This window comes from Raphanus sativus, chromosome 2 (assembly GCF_000801105.2).
Source record: "Raphanus sativus cultivar WK10039 chromosome 2, ASM80110v3, whole genome shotgun sequence".
NCBI lineage: Eukaryota > Viridiplantae > Streptophyta > Magnoliopsida > Brassicales > Brassicaceae > Raphanus > Raphanus sativus.
The window spans coordinates 10,762,581-10,780,551 of NC_079512.1; the positions used below are offsets into that span (position 1 = coordinate 10,762,581).

Here is a 17,971-nt window from a genome sequence, read left to right on the forward strand (position 1 = left end):
AAGTGGAAAAGACAAAGCATTAAAATAGGAAGTATTATTTAATTGCGTATTTAATTCAAATTTAATTTTGAAAAACACATTAATCAAAGTGGAAAAAACAGTATTAAAATAGGAAATAATAGTTAATGTCAGTGGCATGAAAGTGTAAATAAAACTGAAAACTAATAGTTATTCTATATGATTACTTCTCTTTTAATAATATAGATATTCCTGTAATATTGGGATTTAGGCATATCTATACTTTCCTTTTCCTAACATCGTATACACGACGCACTATGTATAAATACCAAAGTCCGGTTGATGAATAACACAAGTCATTACGATATATTTTAGTTGGAGTAAGCCGTTCAAAGATCTATCCACCCAAACTGGTAGGAGGTACGCTCTCTGTCTGACGGAGAAGGGTTGATATTGATTGATTTCTTGGATGAATTTATTTTGCCTGTCGACATATACTCTTTTTCTGATGCAGCTTTGTTCCGTTATACGAGTTTGTAATGTATTCACCAAAAACATTGTAGACAGGTAGTTTCAGTTTGTTACTCTAAATGATAGCGGAAGCACTAATTATTGTATTGTGTTGCTCTCTTTTCTTTTAGTATCATCCTGCCGAAGTTAATCGCTACCCATAAAATTGTTTAGAAACATGCCTAAAGAGAAATAGTGAAAAGGATCTCAGGTTATCTTCTATTCATTTTTGTTTAAATTTTGGAGTTGAACTTTTGCAGTATTGTTTCCTTCGAAGTTTATGCAAGTTTGAGTATGTTGTGACAAGAATTTATAACTTTTCACACAAAGATTCATATTGTTTCCTCTTCCCTTTCTCGCTGATTCATTACTTAAAACCTTTTAGTTCTCTTCTGAGATTTTGTTTATTTAATCTGACACCCCTAAATAATTTTACAACGGAGCTAGAGAGCGAAGAAAGAGGATGAACCCAGATGTCATTAATGGATAATGATTAAAATCTTTTTTTTCGTCAATTGTGGGGGATTCAAAGTTGCACTTATCATCATAAAAACGGATCTTCTAGGTATGTGGTCCAAGGTAGTTGCAATGCTGGAGCAGTTTGTTTACGTCCTTACACGGCATGTTCTTTTCTCTTTATTGTGGCTGCAATAAGAATCTTGAGCCGTTGGATGACATCTACTAACTAAGGATAGGTTTGTCTCAAACTTTTCGTTGGTTGTAGCACTTTTTTTTGTGTGCAAGGTTGCTAATTGCCTTCCTAATCTTCTTTTCTTATGGCCATCAGATTGTGGGTACGATAAACGATTTGGTCAAACTCCAGAGAGTTTGTCTGTAAGTAAACAAATGAATCTGAATTGCTAAGAGCTGAAATTTGTTGTGGCTGGAACCAGCATTGGTGAAGGTTGTTAACTCTAACGATTGGAAACATGTAGCATTTTGTAAATATGAATGGGTCTGTATGGTTCTATTGCAGGAAAGAGAATATCCGCTTGAGCATTGGCTCGATTGATCAAGGAAAATTTGTAAGTCAAGCCCAAAAATACTGCCACAACAAACGTAAGGATACGAGATCCCAAAAGTGAGATAAGAGCAGACTAAACGCAATCCAGAGAGAAGAACTTACAGTTGCTGCTCTACCTTTGCTGAAGTAATTGCATTTCTGAAGCTCTTACTAAAGTTCACCTCTTGCTTCCTGACCAAACTCAAGCACTTCACCATCCGGGAACCATTCTTCTCAAGCGAGCACGTCTGCTTAGATCTAATGTTATGATTAGCTTCTTTTAACTGTCAATTCAAGAAACGATATTAGTAGCAAAATAAATGCAAGCTTGGTTGTTATCTACTGCTACCTTTCTTATTTCCAATATATAAGAGAATCTTTGTTTATTTTTTACAGTTTTTCTTCAAATGAAGGGGCTTGCATATCAGATAAACAATCAACAACATCTCATATAACAAAGAGAAAATCAATAGTCTACACATGTCTCCCCTCAAGAATAAAAACTGATCTGCAAACAAAAAAGAATAAAAACTAATAAATGCCAAGATCGCAAGTCCACGTGATGCGAGTGTTACAATGACTCACTCAACTCACCTCATCAATGCACAAACTCGATTCCTCTCCAATACTCTTTAATCACCACTGAAATCATGCATATTATCCCCTACCCAGTATATCGACTCAGAATATATAAAAAGAAAGAAAAAAATCTCTAAGAGCATTCTAATAATCTGATTGTTCTTAAAACGAAAGTTAATGATTGTGTATAAAATGGCGAATAAAAATTAATTTATTTAAATTCCAATTTTAGAAATAGCTAAATCCAATATTCTTTGAAGGAACTATTTGAACATTTTTATGAAGGTCCTAATGAAATATCCTCATAAAATATATTTTGTTGATTACAAATATCTAACCTAATAAAATTAGTTGAAATTTAAACTAAAAATTTTATACCTAAGAGAAATTGATATTTTTAACGCTGAAACCTAAAAGAAATTGATTGAAATACCCATATTCTGAGTTTTAATGTTCAAAAAGAAATACCATAAGTTGGATAACATTTTCAAAAATACATTAAGATAAAAATACAATAACATTTAGATTTAGTGTTTAGATTATTGTTTAGGAATTAGTATTTAAGGGTGGAGTTACAAAACTGACATAATTATAGGTTCAGAAATATGAGAAAAAATTAGATATTCAGAGATATAATTGGTTACAACCTGGATTTTATAAAAATTATATTTCTTAAAAAATATAAAATAAAAATATATCCTTTATTTTAAGAGTGTATCATAAATTTGGTTCAATTATTTGAAAAAATCAATTTGCGGATGCGGGTTATGAGTATTTTATTCCAGGTGGGTGCGGGTTGTTAGATTTTGGATTGCGGGTACCCGCCCACCCGAAAAGTATTTAAAAATAAAATAAAAAGAAAAGTAAACACTTTTTCAAAAACATGGTAATTTAAAAACAATTTAAAGTTTTTAAAATATATTTTTTATTATAAATATAGTTTTATATTTTTATAATAATTAAATTAAATAATTATTTTTTAAAAAAATTATAATCTGTGGATATCCGCAAACTTAAATGGGGTGGGTCCCGGTATAAATTATTTTCTTGCGGGTTGTGCAGGTTATATTTTTGACCAAAACAAAATTGAAACCCGCGGGTTGGCGGGTTGGCGGGTTGGCGGGTTCGACCGGCAATATACCGGATCAATTTTTAAATTGCTATTATTTAATAAAATACAAAGAAAAATACAAATATAATCACAAAGAAAAAATATAAGAATTAAATTAAAACAAAAAATATACCCGCCCTCTAAAGAGCGGGTCAAAATCTAGTTAATTTATTTAAATTCCAATTTTAGAAATAGCTAAATCCAATATTCTTTGAAGGAACTATTTGAACATTTTTATGAAGGTCCTAATGAAATATCCTCATAAAATATATTTTGTTGATTACAAGTATCTAACCTAATAAAATTAGTTGAAATTTAGACTAAAAATTTTATACCTAAGAGAAATTGATATTTTTAACGCTGAAACCTAAAAGAAATTGATTGAAATACCCATATTCTGAGTTTTAATGTTCAAAAAGAAATACCATAAGTTGGATAACATTTTCAAAAATACATTAAAATAAAAATACAATAACATTTAGATTTAGTGTTTAGATTATTGTCTAGGAATTAGTATTTAAGGGTGGAGTTACAAAACTGACATAATTATCGTAAATAATTATAAAAGTTCTTTATAATTATTAAACTAATGATATGTTAACTAACTATTTTAGAATATAATAAATTTTATATAAATTTTATTTTGAAGAAAATAATGAAAATTTTATAATTCTTTATATTAAATATTTATATTTATAAAATTTTATAATTACTAAATAATTTATTCTAAAAGTTAACTTTCCATTTTTTTTGAAAAAAAACTTTTGATTTATATTTGTGGCAGAAAACATTAACATTAAAAGTCATTTTAGACATATTGTTAGTCAACTATCTGCTGACTAATGATATGCCAAAAATGATATGGTAAACATAAATTTATGATAAAAATAGTTTGTCAATAAAAATTGAGTATTTTTTGGTTTATTGAAAAGTTGGTACTTATTTCAACCAAATTTAAAAATTGATGATTTAAATGACATTTTCCGATTAAAATAGTGTAGAAATTTATAGTTAATACCAAGTGAGGAAAAATTGTGATGAAAAATTGTGATAAAAACTTGCAGAAATGTCCATAGGATAGACTTTCTCCAAGGGGTGAGGATGAGAAGTTAAGGTATTAATAAAAGTTGTGTTCTCTGTGGAGCAAGATGAGTGCATGGATCATCCGGTCTTCGCTTGCCCTTACACCTTCACCATATGGATCTTTAGTTACTTTACTGCTCGGTCCACGAGTTATATTGGCCTGGAAAGATATGATTGTGTCTTTGCTGAGACCTATGCGAGTTAAGTTGGACACTATTGTTCTAATACTGGTTTTTCATACAACCGTCTATCTTATATGAAAGGAACGTTAAGTCTTGAAGGCATCAGGGGCCTCTCCATTACACTGCATCTCTGATTCGTAACATTGATAAAAAGATTCGTAACCGTATCTCATCACTTAAGTACAGAGATATGCACAAACTGGAAGGTTTATTAGAGCAATGGTTCCAGTTTTTTTTTTCATAGACTACTTTTCTTCTTCATTTACAGCCATAAATTATCCCAATTGTAAATGTTCATTATTTTTTGAATATTTAATATAAAATTTGATTAAAAAAGGTCACAGAAATGTAGTCTAAGATACACCTACAAAGAAGAAGAGTAAAGTTCAAAAATTCAATATTCACAATGGAAAATGTCAAGATATCACCACATGATTATAAGTTTTTGTGAAAATGATGTAAAAATAAATAAATAATTTTTTTTATAGTTTGTGATCCGTGCGTAGCACGGATAAAGAATCTAGTATTTATTAAAGTCACTCTACTGCAAGGAGAGGGGCTGTGTAAATTGAGAAGTTAGTTTCTTATGTGTCGTGTTCACGTTAACTATCACGATGGTTGATTACAATGATATCTTTAATGAACTAAAAATATTATATTAAATATTATCATTGATTTTCTAATTTAGTAAGCTTTTTAAGATTTTCCAAATAACATATATAATAAAAAGGAAACATTTATAAAGTTTAAAAACGAATTTAAAAAGAAAGTTCAAAATAGTAATATTCCATTTAAAAAATATTTTTAAATAAGGTAAAATATAATTTTGAAGTAATAAAATACTTTCTTTATTTGTATATTTTCTTAGATATAAAATATATATATTTAAATAATGTGATTTCATAAAAAAAATCACACATACAATCTTGATATTAAGAAAAAAAATATTATTTCTTTTAGAACATAATTTTAAACAGTACATTTTTTCAAAGTAATAAACATATCTTTTATATCTATCTATTTTATTAGATTATTACATTCAATAATTAAGTAACATAAACTAATATATGTTTAATTGACCAAACATAGTTTATAATTGGTATTATTGAAATATTTTATTTATTTTCTTAATTTTTTTTACATCAACTACAAAAAAGATTCATATTGACTCTGTGAACCAAACTGGTACCTCTAAATCCATGTGAACGACTGTCGGTTGAGTCCGGGCACAACGTGCTAGTCTATCAGCCTTTGTGTTTTGCGTCTGTGGTACATGAATGATTGTTGAGCTAATGAAGCCTTCTTTTAGGGTATTGATATCTTCCAAATAGGTTGTAAAATCTAGTCATTCTTCTGGTTTCGAAACCATCTTCACCAGTTGAGAATAATATGTTGCAATTCCATTGCCCAAAGCAGCGCTTCTATCTCCGCATGAAGTGGAGAGAGACTCGCTCTAGTATTTCCCGCCCCCATCAAGCCATCGAAACATGTTAAAATACTATACCATCCTTGTCCAGAGAAAGTGTCCTTGTCCTTCCAGGATCCATCTGTGAAACACCAACGTCTAGGAAAGGATGGGAGAACCGAAGGTTCTGCTTGTTGATCATCCCTTGACCTTTTCGGTATTTGTGCTTCAACCCAGAGCGTAGATTCTGTTTCTGCTAACCGAAGAGTCTCCCTGGGATCTATATCAAGGTTACTTAAAACCTTATTATTCATTTCTTTCCGAATGTACCATAGTATCCCAGCAAACTGATGATCATCCAATTGTGAAGACACTATCCAGAAGAAATGATCCATATTTGTAATAACGATCCAGTCGGAAATATCGCTGGATTAGAAGGGATTTTTGAAAGCGCCCAAACCTGGATTGCAGGGGGGCATTCAAAGAAAATATGGTTTATGGATTCTTCTGCAGCTCCACACCTGAGACAACATATATCTCCTTGTGATTTATGTTGATGGTGTAGTGCCTGTTGATGTTGGAACAATAAAAGCCCAATGATTTTTATTAAAATTGTGAATGTAAATGACAATGGGTTTCAAATGTTATAAGCCCAAAAAATGTCATTTAAATGAAAAATGGTCATGGGAAAGTATCCCACATCGACCAAGAAGGGTGAGAGGGAGTAGTAATATAGTAGACTTAGTGTTATCATTACTCAAATGGCCCAAAGAGAGAGGACAGCCCCCACGTGTGTGCCGCCGCCGCCCGGCTGGGTCGGCGTCGAGGGTCTCCAGTCCAATAAGCCCAATGTTTTTGGCATTTTATTTTCCAAAAACAACATGAATTTCGTTTTAAAACGACAAGGTGTTTATCTAGAAAATAAAAACGTCATGCATTTCTTCTCTCAAATATTTTAAATCAGAGAAGCGATAAGAGAGAGCGTCTTGGGGAGGAAGTTTCGCAACTCAACTTCTCTCAATCTCCGCGAGATTTTCGTCCACGTGCAGCAGTTGTTGCGGGAAGTGGCTCTCCGTCATCTCTTTAAATAACCCGTCTCCTCTTCTCTCATTACTGACTTTTACTTTTCGAAAAAACCAACAAAGAAACTCCCTTAGCGTAAGTCTATTTCTGAGAGTGTTTCGTAGAAATTATTGTTCGATAGGGCATTTACGAGTGAAGCGTGAATCGTCTGCGTTGTTGTATCCTGGGACTCGATATTTCGCCAGTGCCCGTCTCACTACAGAGCGGATATTTAGAGTTTGGGAAAAAGATCATATGTCGCCTCCATATTCATTTCGTTACTTTCCTTAACGTTGTTTTGTAAATATCTATTGTTTGTATCGATTCCGACTTTCGGCTTCTACAGTTGATTACTTCCAAAAGATTGCATCTTGGTCTAGTCGGCAACCAATTCCTTTCTGATTTCTTGTTTATACAATACGTTCATTGGAATTTTTTAATGGAAGACATTTGTGACTTATCAGATATACAATTGTTACCACCTTAGTATTTAATAACCTATGTTGTTCATGTGGTCTGGAATTCTGGAAACAAACGTTTGCAGAAACGATGCATTTAATCATTCACGTTTTTTTGTCTGTTCTTTTATAGTTTTTCCTCACCAATACTCGATCACTAGCGTCCTCCAAAAAGTAAAAATGCTAGGGCAGTCTTCAGAGTATAGTAGCTAGAGCAAAATTTTCGAAATAGTTTGGAGGTTTTCTTATCTGGCAGGAACAGCCAGACGCCTGCTCCATTTTAAGAGCAATCTTCGGATTTCATGTGAAAACACTCCAAAATGGCTTCTTTCTTCATGCATCCTCTTTTCACTCTTTTACCTCTTCTAGATCTGAAAGTATCAAGAAAAGATTAAGAAGACTTAGAAAAGGACTGAAATATCAGCAGGATACATATATATAAAATGGTGTCAAACACCATATATCAGTGGGTTGTGTTGATTCTTCTTCGGTGGAACAATTGAGAGACAGAAGCGATGAGCGGCGGAGGAAAATGAGATTAGGTTTGGAGGTAAAGGAAGTGAGAAACTTTGCGTTCGAGTTCCGTAGGGGAGGAGGTAGCTTGTAGAGAAACTGCTTTAATAAACATGAATTGTAATATTTGAAAATTAATGCGCACACAAACATATATATAATAGGTAAAATCATAATAACTGGTTGATTTAATTGTTCATATTTCGATTGGTTTCAATATTTTTATATTTAGTATAGTGGGTTATATGAATTTTTGAAATGAATCATATTTTAGTTATAATTAGACTAAAATAAGAATAATATTGTTAACTATATTTTGTTTAATTTTTCCTTAGGCTGATAAATATGTTTTTATAATCTTATATATGTAACTTCGATAAAATATATGTCTATATTTTAAAATTTTATATATAATTCTTTATTGCTTTTTTCCGATAAATATAAAGAAAACGAAAAATAAATTTCGTTCTATATAATCTATCCTTTTATATTTTATAAATATTTAATCCTATATATGTACTTTTGTGAAAAGGAAGTTCAAGCTTTGTTGAAAAAAAGAAATTCAAGTTAAAAAACCTAATTATTTTTATATTAAAAAGAGAAACAAAATAGTTATCAGTAATGGTATTTAGGTATTTTTCGTTCATTAATATCATCTATGTAATTAATATTTTTGAAACATGTGAAATTAGGTGATGAGTTAAGTTTTTTTAAAAAAACATTTTATAATTAATCATTTGATAAAACATTCAAAATAAAGAACTATTATCTTATATAAAAGAATGACTAAATTATTTTATTTTTTCAATTTTTGTGGAGCTTTTTAATATACATTTTTATATATATTTAAAAAAATTCTAGATATATTATTTTTATTTTGTTTTTGGAAAAAATAAAAGGTAACAAAATTTATGTTTGTTTATGTAAAATTTATTTTTCTTTATCAAGAGTAGCTATGTTATAACCGTCCTCACACATAAGAAAGTGACTTCTCAAATAATATTATAAAGATTTGTAATAAATTAAATTAAATTCTTTCATCTGTTGAGATATATTAAAACTATTAGTAGATTGTCTACTTTGAGTTTAAAAGGCAAATTTCACATAGATTTACTTTTGGTTTTTTTTCCAAAAAGTTTTATACTAATTATCATACATTTTTAAAACACTGTTTGGTATCTAATATATAAATATTATTAAAAATCTATTATATTAAAAGTGAAGTACAAATAAAAATTCACCCTTAATTCTTCTTAATATTTACCAATTTGTGCCATTGATACTAAATATTCTTTAATTAAATCGAAAATTAAGTATAATTAATGGAATATCTTTTTAAATGTTAGTTACCTTAAATTTCAAAACAAAATCTCAGTAGATATGCACAATATCTGACAATAACTAAAAAATGGAAAATCATTTTGCTAATATTAAATCACAACGGATTTTCGTTACATGCATAAATAAATCATTGATTAAATTATTGTCTATTTATGACCTGATTGGCTGATTCCACTGCATCTATAATTTTTATTATAAACGATGATTTCATAACAATATATAGGAATTCACTATTTTAATCTATATTATTAGAATTAAAGTACAAATTAGGTTTTTTTGGAAACATAGATAACAATTTTTAAAAAGATGTTTGTTGGAAAACTTTGATACCAGTTTTAAAAAAATAGGTTTTTTGAAAACATGAATATCAATTTAAAAATATGTTTATTTGGAAACATTAATAGCCATATAAAAAGATATAATATTGTTTGGAAACATAGATAGTATTATATTAAGAAAAGAATGAATTTATGTTTTTTAGAAAAATTGGAAATCTATTATATTATGAGAAATTATTTATTTGTGTCAATTTTAAAATATATATAAAATGAGCTAATCTAATAATCTAAAGTATCATTTGTCTAAAATAATCATAAAACAAAATTTAAAATTTATATACATATTTCAAATAAAAATAATAATTTAAAGTTGATTTATATCAAAAATTGATTTAAAATATACATATTTTCAAAAAATTATTTTTACTAACATATTTTCCAACAACCATTATTTAAATATGTTTTCAATATATGTGATTATTGAAAATATAATATATGTGTGTTTGGTGTGTTTTAAAGGAAAAAAAATAGATTGTGAATTAGGGGTAGGCGTTTGGGTACTCATTCGTGTTTGGTTTAGGTCTGTTTGGGTTTTGGATTTTCAGGATCAAAGATTTCAGTCTCATTTGGATATTTCTAAATTTTGATTCGGATGCGAATTTTCACATCTTTGCGGGTTTGTTCAGATTCGGATAACTTATTTAAATTCATTATATACTTTAAATTTCTCAAAATATATAAACAAAATAATATAATACATATACATTTGAATAACATATATCAGAATACCTGAATTTAACATATAAATTGGTTTGATTTAAATATTTGGATAGAGAATCAATAGTAATGTTAAATATTTTTAGTGATTTGAGTATACTTTAACTATTTTAGATACTTATATATATTTTCAACTATTTAAACCAACTTATAAGTACCATATATATTATTTTGTATGTTTTATATACATTAAGTCAAAATATATATATATATATAAGTATATAAATCTATTTCGAATACATTCAGGTATCTGAAATACTTCAGTTCAGTATGAATTCATTCAGTTCTCTAAATACCAAAATTTTGATATTTAATCAACTTTGGTTCGGGTTTTGTACTTCTTTTGGATCGGGATCGGTTCGATTTTTTAGATTCATATTTTTTGCGCAACTCTAATATTGACATAAAAACAACATATTTTATAAAAATATACACCCGCACGGGCGTGCGGGTCAAAATCTAGTATTTATTAAAATCACTGACTCTTCTTTTTTTTTGTCACAAAATCATTGACTCATCTACAATATGGAAAATTCGTTTATACGTCAAAGCAGATGCGGAGATTCCCTTTCTACAGAACACACAAAATGAGGAGATAAGAATTACAAAACACTGAATCAAAAAAAAAAACAGATACGAAGATTATCAGAAGTTTGACGAACCCTCTGGAATGCATACGCCCCATCTTGAAGAATTTAGAGTTTCTTCACTGTCTCTCAATGAGATTGTTCCGGCTGCGCCTCAAGAGAGAACTTTATATACTAAATCCTAGTTTCATCAATTTAGCTTGGAGCTACAGTGGAAGAAGGCTCAGATTATTGTGTGATAACTCCACCAGCAAAGCTGAAATCAGCGGAGATTGACACATATGACGATCATAGTCATTCATAGAGAATGGCAATGGCATTCTCTCTTGCAGCTTGTGCTGATGTTCCTGTGACCATCAGGGATCCTGGTTTCACCAGGAAGACTTTCCCTGACTACTTCCAAGTCCTTGAAAGTATCACAAAGCACTAAAAGACCTTTTTTGATCCAAGTGTGAGATGTGTTCTGTTCCCACTGTAACCTTATTTATTAGAAGAACAAAGAGTAGAAAGAGTGTGTTTGAGTTGAGAGATGCTATCCTTGAGTCAGTTTCTGAATTTGGATTTCTAGAGGTGTGTGAGAGGGAGAACCACAATATGATACATGATACATGATTGTTCAGCCATTAAAAAGCAGATAAAGAATTTAAACAAACTACATAAACATCATACGGATTAAGAAAGCACAAAGCGTTAAACCCAAAAATTAAACTTGCAACAAAAAACTAAACTATTTTCTTTTGAAACTCAAAAGCTTCTTAAATCTATGCTTTGGAGAAACTTTGCTTTGATAAACTCACTTAAACCTCTTGGCTAAGACAAATATTTTTTTAAATCCTAATTTGAAAAAAAAAACAGATCACACTTACGTTCATAACAAAAGAGAGATATAACACGATTAATGTAAAAGAAGGCGAGAAACAACAAGGAACAACTTTTATGGAACATAAAAAACAAACACAATGATCTATTACACTTTTAAATGTTCAACCAAATGTCAGCCTCCTCCTTCACCTCTTCCAATGGTGTAGTAAGGGTCATGCCTTGTTTCATTTGCATTTTTTAGTTCAACAATGTGTATGATTCGTGAATGTTCCTTCACTCTATAGCGATCTTTGTTGGAAAAACAAGTGGTGTATGAGAAATTGAAGTTACATTATATGGAGAAACCAAAGTTAAAATCATCGATATTACATAGAAAAGAACAAAATTACATAAGATTAAAGAATGGAAGTTGAAATACATCATGAAGAAAATGGAGAAGTTAGTCAATAGTGTTAAAACCTAGATAGTGGATTATTTGGTTATTAAATTTATGAAAGTAGTTTTTTGTTTTGTTATCATAAAGGTTAAAATAAAGCCAAAGTATGAAAAACAAGATTTTCGGTCTTTTCAATCCAAACACTAATATGTGATTACAATGATCTCCACGTTCAGTGTTCTACACATACACTAGAATCAGATTTAAATTGAAATTTGGTATTCTCTCGGCATTTTTGTAAGAGCGACCGTTAATACTTCAATAATCATCAGTCATTATTGTATTATACAGATACAGAGCCAGACCTATACATAGTTCTGCGAAACATTTGAATGGGCCCCCCGTTGGTGGGGCCCCCACTACCAGAATTTTTTAAATACGAATTTCAGCTCTTCCAGAAAACCTGCGTTCTCTTCCTTCGCTCAGTCCAGCAGATGACTTTCGATGGATGATGTAGCGGTGGTAAAGGAAACGATAGAGATAACGAATCGACGGAGGAGGAGGAGCCAAAGATATAATTGATGCGCTTGGAAGACTCTTGTAAGTGCAATCGTTATTAATGTTGTGAATTGAAAGTAGAGATTGAATCTCTTGTAAGTGCAATCGTTATGTACGCATAAAACTTTACAGGCAGTGAGAAGGGACAATAAGCAACGTTTTAGCCTCGTTGAAGAGAATGGTGAGCTCTTGATTCGCGCTAACCAAGGCCACTCCATCACGGTAAACAAACAAAAACTCTTTATTTGCAGTTGATCGTGTCCTCTTTCTAGTTTTGATCATTCTGCTGTAAGATTGCTAAGTGCTTATGACTTTCTGTGCAGACAGTTGAATCTGAAAAGTTACTTAAACCAATAATGTCACCGGAAGAAGCTCCAGGTAAAACCAGTTCTAAGACATTTGTTTTGTTCACTTGTGTTCTGTATCGCGTTGTTTCGTATGTTAATTAGATTTTTTGTGATGGCAGTGTGTGTGCATGGAACTTAAAGGAGAATTTGGAATCCATCTTAGCATCTGGCTTAAAGCATATGAATAGACTCCATGTTCACTTTTCTTGTGGCTTGCCAACAGATGGTGAAGTGATAAGTGGTAAGGTTTTGATCTTTTTGTTGTTCCTGAAGAATTGCATGTGCACACTTATCTCATTCCAGTTTGATATGATTGTTGGCAAGGCATGAGAAGAGATGTTAATGTCTTGATCTTTCTCGACATCAAGAAAGCTCTTGATTCTTCTTCGGTGAAAACAACTTGAGCTCTAGCGTCCTCCAAAAAAGTAGAACTGATAAGGCAGTCTTCAGAGTATAGTAGCTAGAGCAAAATTTGCGAAATAGTTTGGAGGTTTTCTTATCTGGCAGGAACAACCAGACGCCTGCTCCGTTGTAAGAGCAATCTTCGGATTGCTCCACCTGATTTCATGTGAAAACACTCCAAAATGGCATCTTTCTTCATGCATCCTTTTTCGCTCTTTTTTTTTATGACCCTGGTATCCGAATGCCTCGAGAGGAATCCGACTAGCGCCTAATGACCGTTTCGGAAATCTGGGCATTGCCCGCCAGAGAGCCCGCCGAAGGCATCCAGGAGGGCTGGTGATTACCCCATGTTAAGCCACCAGTGGCCACGCGCAGCAGATCTGGGCTTCTCCGTTGTAAGAGCAATCTTTGAATTGCCCCACCTGATTTCATGTGAAAACACTCCAAAATGGCATCGTTCTTCTTGCATCCTCTTTTCGCTCTTTTACCTCTTCTAGATCTGAAAGTATCAAGAAAAGATTAAGAAGACTTATAAAAGGACTCAAAATATCAGCAGGATATATATATATATATATATATATATAATGGTGTCAAAACACCATATATAAGTGGGTTGTGTCGATTCTTCTTCGGTGGAACAGTCGAGAGTTAGCGACGACGAACGGCGGAGGGAAATGAGATTAGGTTTATAGGTAAAGGAAGTGAGAAACTTTGCGTTCGAGTTCCGTAGAGGAAAAGGTAGCTTGTGGAGAAACAGCTTTAATAAACATCAATTGTAATATTTGAAAAATAACGCACGCGCGCACACACACATTTATATATATAATAAGTAAAATCATAATAACTGGTTGATTTGATTGTTCATATTTGGATTCGTTTCAATATTTATATATTTAGTATAGTGGGTTATATGAATTTTTGAAATGAATCATATTTTGGTTATAATTAGACTAAAATAAGAAAAATATTGTTAATTATATTTTGTTTAGTTTTCCTTAGGCTGATAAATATTTTTTTATTATCTTATATATGTAATTTCGATGAAATATATGTCTATATTTTAAAATTTTATAGATATTTATTTATTGTTTATGTTTTTGATAAATATAAAGAAAAAGAAAAAGAAATTTCGTTCTATATTATCTATCCTTTTATATTTTATAAATATTTACTCGTATTATTTATGTTCTTTTGTGAAAAGGAAGTTTAAACTTTGATGAAAAAAAGAAATTCAAGTTAAAAAAGCTAATTAAATTTTTATTTAAAAGAGAAACAAAATAATTATCAATAATGGTATTTAGGTATAATTTTTTGTTCATTAATATCATCTATGTAATTAATATTTTTTGAAACATGTGAAATTAGATGATGAGTTAATTTTTTTAGAAAACATTTTATAATTAATCATTTGATAACACATTCAAAATAAAGAACTATTATCTTATATAAAAAGAATGACGAAATTATTTTATTTTTTCAATTTTTGTGAAGTTGTTTTAATATACATTTTTAAATATATTTTAAAATTTTCTAGATATTTTATTTTTATTTATGTTTTTGGGAAAAATAAAAGGTAACAAAATTTAAACTCGTTTATCAATAAAAACTATACGTTTATAATGTATAAAATATTCCTTTTTCTTATTTATGTGTTTTGACAAAACAAATTTAATTATAAAGTTATTTAAATTTTATTAAGAGAAAAAAGAAATAAAAATAATTGTTATTAACGGAAATATAAAATATCCTTTTCTTTATCAAGAGTAGCTATATAATAACCGTCCTAACACATAAGAAAGTGACTTCACAAATAATATTATAAAGATCTAAAATAAATTAAATTAGATTCTTTCATCTGTTGAGATATATTAAAACTATTAGTAGATTGTCCACTTTGAGTTTAAAAGGTAAATTCCGCATGGATTTACTTTTGTTTTTCTTTCCAAAAAGTTTTATACTAATTAGAGTTAGACTTCTTTTTATATATTAGAACTTTTTTTGTTTAACTTTCGATGTGATACTTAATTTGAAATCTTTCATTAGTGATAAAATTATCTATCTTAAGGATGGAGATTCCATATGAATTTCAGCAGCTGCGGGTAGATGATAGTTTTTAGGAAGTAGTGTCCAATCACAAACAAGATTTTTATCTCTTGGTTAGCCTTTTCTCTCGTCTATTTTACCTATTTTAAGTTTAAGAATTGCCTCTAATTACCTAAATCATAGATGTGTGTTTCAATTCTTGTGGTTAAAAATTATTGTAGGATAAAAAGTAAAAGACTAAACTAGCCATCGTGTCATTATAAATAGAAATTCATCTTAGACTCAGTTCCTCGTACAATAAACATAACATACTTTCAAATTAAAAAAAAAAGAAAGAGAAAAAGTAAAAAAGTAAAATATAGCATGGCTAAGTTTGCTTCCATCATCACCTTCCTCTTCGTTGTTCTTATTATCTTTTCTGCTTTCGGTAAGTATTGACTTTATTATATACATGACAAATTATATTATTTATTAAATTTCAGATTATTTGATAATCAATCCTGACATATATATATATATATAAAGAAGCACCAACAATTGTGGAAGGGCAGAAGTCATGCAAGAGGCAGCCAAATTCAGGGAGAAAATATTGTATGAAGGATGGTGATTGCCGGAAGATTTGCGTTGAAACCGAAAAAGCATTACGTGCTACTTGCGATTATACATTCCCAAGGCGCGTGTGTTTCTGCCACTTTCCATGTTAATCAACAGAGCCGTTCCAAGACATTTTTACGCCCTATGCCAAATAAATATTACTAGATAACTTCCTGCAATATCGCGGAATAAAGTTCATTTCAATATTATTATAATAAATTTTACATATAATTGAAATTTATAACAATTTCGATTAATAATTTTTTTGATAAAATCAATGAATCTTTTTGATAGGTTAATAATGTAAGAATAACATTAATTTTATTACAATATATTAACCATTTCAACACATATATTTCATAATTATGAAAAATTACAAATTAAAAAGATAAACTATCATATATGAGTTGTGATATTATCTAGTATTTATGGTAAATTCAGAAAATACAAAATTTGAAAATATTCTATTATCTTACTTAGATATAATATAAATTTATTTGGAAATTTTAATAAATATTAATTATTAGGTATAGTTTTTTACACAAAGAGACAGCAATATAAAAATAATTTCAAGACATTCTAAAATATAACTTCAGAGTTTTCATAAACAATTTAAAGAATTTTGTATGTTTATTTACTTTTATATTAGATATAATATACTAACTAGATGATAATCCGCTCTTTGGTTCAGATCAAATTCGGTTCCGGTTCTCTAAATACCAAAATTTGAACCCGTTCGGATATCTAACCAATTTTAGTTAAAGTTCAGTACTAATTTTTCAGATTAGATTTGGTTCAGTTTTTTAATTCAGATTTTGTCCAACTCTATATTTTTAATCATAACAAAAATTTTAAACGAAAGTGATGATGGTTCATATTTATTTTGGGTATACAATAGTTGAATTGAGTATGTAGTGTCCTTTTAAACGTACACTAATTTTCAGTCTGATTAGAACACATACGAACCTCCCATGATCTCCCAAAGTTTCTACAACATAATGGTTTCTAGATATCTTGAAAGTGATCTGAAGCTTTCTTATTTGTTCCGGAACTCCAGCTTGGCCATAATATTTTCCGGTTTGACTTAGCCCAGATTTGAGCTGCTTCTTCTAATACTTGCGTAGAAAGCAAGGCTCACCACAACAAAGTCATTACTCCAATGACATAGACGTCAGTTTCTATGGCTTCCCTGACATGTCATGTATTAAGTGAAACTCCATATAATGATCTCCCACACTCACATCTGATTGGGATCCTTCTCTCAAAAGTCCATCTCAAACTGTGTACTTCTTCTTCTTCTCCACATTTGTTTCCTTCTTGTTTTTGCTGAGAGCTATTTCTCTTCTTTTTTTTCCCCTCATTTATCACTCTAGACTCAACTCTACCTCCATCTTCACACGTCGTTTCTCATTTCTTTTCTTTTCTTTTTCCTCCTTTGGTTATATAACTTCACACGTCGAATGACGTCCCGAGAATTGTTTAGATTTTTAAGGAATGTAACGTTAGAAAACCTTGGTTGTTACGTCGAAGTTGCGTTGATCGTTTCTTAAAATGCATGTGTTTATAATAGAATTCGGAAGTTACAGCCATGGTCATTGCTACATGAAACTCAAGTTGCTTCTCGTTGAAAAGTATATTGAAGGTGAAACTGATAACTCGCAACAGACTATCCGAGTTGTATTTTCTACTCGAAAGTGATCGAGGAAGAAAGAAGCTCAAGTTTGGTTCGAAATAGATTGTTCCGGTGATATTCTTGATGGTCCGAAACAGGAAGAATGACACTCGAGTAAAAAAGGATGTCCCAAAAATTGTTTAGATTTTTAAGGAAAGTAACAGTTTGCATTAAATGCATAATTTTGTGATAAACATTCTCTGCGTGACACGTAGGCGATTTCTTAAATAAAAGTTTCTCATGAAGCCACGTCACACATTGTCAATTCACCGTTAAGGAAAATCTTAAAAATGCTTCTCCTTTAATATAT

The 17,971-nt window shown here is 30.2% G+C and overlaps 1 long non-coding RNA gene and 1 pseudogene across 1 annotated transcript; both read left to right on the forward strand.

Moving 5' to 3' along the window:
* Positions 1-17,971, forward strand: part of LOC130503622 (uncharacterized) — a 41,613-nt pseudogene that overhangs the window by 22,794 nt on the left and 848 nt on the right.
* Positions 15,688-16,279, forward strand: LOC130503628 (uncharacterized). Its single transcript, XR_008940884.1, has 2 exons — positions 15,688-15,822; positions 15,921-16,279. It is a non-coding gene; the product is annotated as an uncharacterized LOC130503628 (long non-coding RNA).